A 5330-nucleotide genomic window follows, 5' to 3' on the forward strand; every position below is an offset into this window, starting at 1 on the left:
CTGTATACCGGCAACTCTGATAGTGCTTCATTGATTTTAAAATTTGTATATGCTTTATGTATTTTACTCTAACGGTTTTGTGAGATGAGCAAGTCATTACTATATCTTTTAAGGTGAGAAAACCAGTGATAATGCTTAAATGACACTGGCATGACAGATAGTTAAAATTAGTTCTTCTGTTTTCCAGTCTAATGTTCCCTTTGCTGCACTAGTAGTTTCCAGCCAGTGGCCTCAGGACTCCCTGTAGGTCTCAGAGCCCTGAATTTTAGATTTCATAAGCCTTAATAGAAGCATTCACTCAAATAGCAGTCATGTTATACAAGGGCCTAGGAATGTTTGTTTTAACACTTTGTTCTTTTCAATCAAAAAAAATGTATCTATCCATCTATTTATCTACCATGCACATTTGCTTTATAATTTTATGACAAGTGACATAATGCAATTTGATAGAAAATCAACAGACCAAGCATCCAAGCAGTTGAATAATCATCTCTCTGTTCTTCCTTCTACTTAGATAGTCTGCCTCTTAACTACATCAAATTCCCCATGTGTAAAACAGAAAATAACAGCTACTTAATCAATTCTCCATGTTGAAATATACATATAAAAAAGGAAAATAGAACAATCCCAAAGTCCTATTTGGCCATTAATTTCAATCCTGTAATTTCTTTTTCAAACCTTATCTTATGCTTCTTAAAGCAGTAAGGATGGTATTTCATTATGTAAATTAAGGTTCTTACAGATTCTGAAAGTGCCAAAACCAGGAAAAGAACTGAAACGAGAGAAGCCATGGCAGGAAATGGAGCAGCCATGGGTTGTTAGTTAAACTGCAGAATGAGGCCATGCCAGGAATATGCCTTCATGATGTTCTCATGTTCTCATGAATAAGGGTTTTCTGAGCTGTTGATCCACTATATTATAATTTCCTTTAGTAAGAATCTGCTTTTAATTTATCTTTATGCCCATTATATTCCATTACAGGACCTAGAGTAGGTACCTAATAAATGTTTTGGAGAAGAAGGGAGAATAGGGAATTACAGCTCTGCTGTTTACGTGTGTGAATTTGGGCAAAATACTTAATTGTATCCATTGTAACATGATACTAATAATATTTAATTCACAGGATTATTTTAGTTTTTAAATGTGCTTGGCATTTATTTAAAGCTCAGTAAATGTTAATTTCCCTTTCATTAATCTTGAATGAATTAATGAATAATTGCTATTTTAGGCAGGATGAAACGACAGGAATAGAGTGAGGTCATGCTTTTAAAGACCTCAGATTACATACTTAAGAATTTCAACTTTTTCTTCTAAGAAATGAGGAAGTATTGTAATTGAACAGTGCCATACTTAAACATATGATTTAGAAATAGTCCTTGGGCCACAGTTAAAATTCAACTTGGAGTGTATCTACCCTCATAAAGATTCAGATAAGAGATGATGTGAGTTCTGGATGGGGCAACGGCACTGGGGATGGAACACGTGGGGTGGATGGATAAGAAGCACATTTTGGGTGCTATCTTGATAGGACTTGATAATGGATTAGATGTAGGGATTGCTAGAGAAGAAGGATCTGAAGATAGCTCCAATATTTCTAGTTTGAAAAGCTAGATGAATGAATGTTATTTATATTCACAAAGATAAGAATGATTTACATGACTACATGATTAATGAAGGTTCATTGGAGAACAAATGATAATAATTAAGTATAAAAATATAACTATCATTCATTAGCACCTAAACTGCTACAAACTTTATCTCATTTAACCTTCATACTGCTCCTCTGAGATAGATGTTATTTCCACTTTACATGTGAGAAAAATGAGGCTGTGAGATACTGAGTGAGTAGTTCAAATTCACTGAGCTGAGCCAGAATTTGAGTACACATCTTTTTCTAAAGACTATGTCATTAAATTACATGCTACATTATGTGTCACTAAATATTTGGGTAATTATCCTAATGAGGAAAAGCAAAGCATTTGGCATTATTTAGCCTAGGGAAGTAAAGACATGTTAATAGCACAAAGCATGTTTATAGAATACCAAAAAATGTCAATATTTTGGAGTTAGGTTGAGGTCAAAGCAATACAAGTAAGTTATTAAAAGAACTCACTAGGTCAAAGAACTGTAAGACACTAGAATTAGAAATAAAATTAGAGAGGATGCAAAACATATCTTTGGGGAATGATGTATAAAAATATGAAAAGTGTCCTAGCGGACTCACATTCTACGAATACTGCTCTGTAGGAAAATATAGGAGGAAATATATGGCAATTTTTGTCTTACAAATTGTTTAATGCTACGTACATTTTGCTTAAAACATGCAAAAGTTTGTTGTCCTATTAGACAGCAAAGAAGAAGTGCTTAGTAAAGAAAAAATTGCAGCAGCAAAATAAGGCAAAAGTGCTATGACCAGGGGGGAAGTTCAAGATGGTGGACGAATAAGACATGGAGGTCACCTTCCTCCCCACAAATACCTCAGAAATACATCTACATGTAGAACAACCCCTACAGAACACCTACTGAATGCTGGCAGAAGACCTCAGACTTCCCAAAAGGCAAGAAACTCCCCATGTACCTGGGTAGGGCAAAAGAGAAAAGAAAAATCAGAGACAAAAGAATAAGGACAGGACCTGCACCTCAGGGAGGAAGCTGTGAAGGAGGAAAATTTTCCACACACTAGGAAGCCCTTCACTGGCGGAGACGGGGGGTGGCAGAGGGGGAAGCTTTGGAGCCATGGAGGAGAGCACAGCAACAGGGGTGCAGAAGGAAAAATGTAGAGATTCCTGCACAGAGGATCGGTGCCAACCAGCACTCACCAGCCCGAGAGGTTTCTCTGCTCCCCCACCAGGGGGGGTGGGGGCTGGGAGCTGAGGCTCAGGCTTCAGAGGTCAAATCCCAGGGAGAGAACTGGGGTTGGCTGCGTGAACACAGCCAGAAGGGGGCTAGTGCGCCACAGCTAGCGGGGAGGGAGTCCAGGAAAAAGCCTGGAACTGCCTAAGAGGAAAGACACCGTTGTTTTGGGGTGAGTGAAGAGAGGGGATGCAGAGCACCACCTAAACACACTACAGAGAAGGGCATGAGCCGCAACTATCAGCGCGGACACCAGAGACAGGCATGAAATGCTAAAGCTGCTGCTGCAGCCACCAAAAAGCCTGTGTGCAAGCACAGGTCACTATCCACACCACCCCTCCCAGGAGCCTGTGCAGCCTGCCACTGCCAGGGTCCTGTGACCTAGGGACAACTTCCCTGGGAGAACACACAGCACACCTCAGGCTGTTGTAACATAACACCGGCCTCTGTTGAAGCAGGCTGGCCCCGCATTCCAGACCCATCCCTCCCCCCACAGCCTGAGTGAGCCAGAACCCCCTAATCAGCTGCACCTATAACCCCATCCTGTCTGAGCAAAGTACAGACACCTTCAGGCAACCTACACTCAGAGGCGGGGCCAAATCCAAAGCTGAACCCCAGGAGCTGTGCGAACAAAAAAGAGAAAGGGAAATTTCCCCCAGCAGCCTTAGGAGCAGTGGATTAAACCTCCACAATCAACTTGATGTTCCCTGCATCTATGGAATACCTGAATAGACAATGAATCAGCCCAAAAATGAGGCAGTGAACTTTGGGAGCAACTGTAGACTTGGGGTTGGCTTTCTGCATCTAATTTGTTTCTGATTTTATGTTTATCTCAGTTTAGTATGTAGAGCTTATTATCATTGGTAGACTTGTTTATTAATTTGGTTACTCTCTTCCTTTTCTTTTATATATATATTTTTTTCCATTTTTTCTTTTTGTGAGTTTCTATATGTATGCTTCTTTCTGTGATTTTGTCTGTATAGCTTTGCTTTTACCATTTGTCCTAGGGTTCTGTGTCTCCATTTTTTGTTTGTTTGTTTGTTTTTGTATGGTTTTTACCACTTGTTATAATTGCTACATTTGTTTTTACATTTGGTTGCTCTCTTCTTTCTTTCTTTCATTATTTTATTACTATTTTTTTTTACTTTTAATAATTTTTTTATTTTTAATAATTTTTTTTATTTTTTATTTTAATAACTGTATTTTATTTTACTTTTGTCTTTCTTTCTTTCTTTTTTCTCCCTTTTCTTCTGAGCCGTGTGGCTGACAGGGTTTTGGTGCTCTGGCCTGGTGTCAGGCTTGAGCCTCTGAGGTGGAAGAGTCGAGATCAGGACATTGCTCCACCAGAGACCTCCTGGCTCCATAGAATAACAAATGGTGAAAGCTCTCCCAGAGATCACCATCTCAACACAAAGACCAAGCTCCAATCAAAGACCAGCAAGCTCCAGTGCTGGACACCCCATGCCAAACAACTAGCAAGACAGGAACACAACCCCACCCATTAGCACAGAGGCTGCTTAAAATCAAAATAAGTTCACAGACATCCCCAAACACACCACCAGACGTGGTCCTGCCTACCAGAGACAAGGTCCAGCCTCATCCACCAGAACACAAACACCAATCCCCTCCACCAGGAAGCCTACACAACTCACTGAAACAACCTTAGCCACGGGGCGCACACACCAAAAACAACAGGAACCACGAAACTGCAGCCTGCAAAAAGGAGACCCCCAAACAAAGTAAGTTAAGCAAAATGAGAAGACAGAGAAATACAAAGCAAATGAAAGAGCAAGGCAAAACCCCCCCAAACAAAACAAATGAAGAGGAAATAGGCAGTCTATCTGAAAGAGAATTCAGAGTAATGATAGTAGAGATGATCTAAAATCTAAGAAATAGAATGGAGAAAATACAAGAAACGTTTAACAAGGACCTAGAAGGACTAAACAGCAAACAAACAATGAAGAAGAACACAGTATATGAAATTAAAAATTCTCTAGAACGAATCAATAGCAGAATAACTGAGGAAGAAGAACGGATAAGTGACCTGGAAGAAAAAATAGTGGAAATAACTACTGCAAAGCAGAATAAAGAAAAAAGAATGAAAAGAACTGAGGACAGTCTCAGAGACTTCTGGGCCAACATTAAATGCACCAACATTAGAATTATAGGGGTCCCAGAAGAAGAAGAGAAAAAGAAATGGACTGAGAAATTATTTGAGGAGATTACATTAGAAAACTTCCCTAATACAGGAAAGGAAATAGTCAATCAAGCACAGGAAGCAAAGAGAGTCCCATACAGGATAAATCCAGGAGAAACACGTGAAGACACATATTAATCAAACTATCAAAAATTAAATACAAGGAAAAAAATATTAAAAGTGGCAAGGGAAAAGCAACAAATAACAGACAAGGGAATCCCCATAAAGTTAAGAGCTGATCTTTCAGCAGAAACTCTGCAAGCCAGAAGGGAGTGGCAGG

This window comes from Balaenoptera acutorostrata, chromosome 6 (genome assembly GCF_949987535.1).
Source record: "Balaenoptera acutorostrata chromosome 6, mBalAcu1.1, whole genome shotgun sequence".
Taxonomy (NCBI): Eukaryota; Metazoa; Chordata; class Mammalia; order Artiodactyla; family Balaenopteridae; genus Balaenoptera; species Balaenoptera acutorostrata.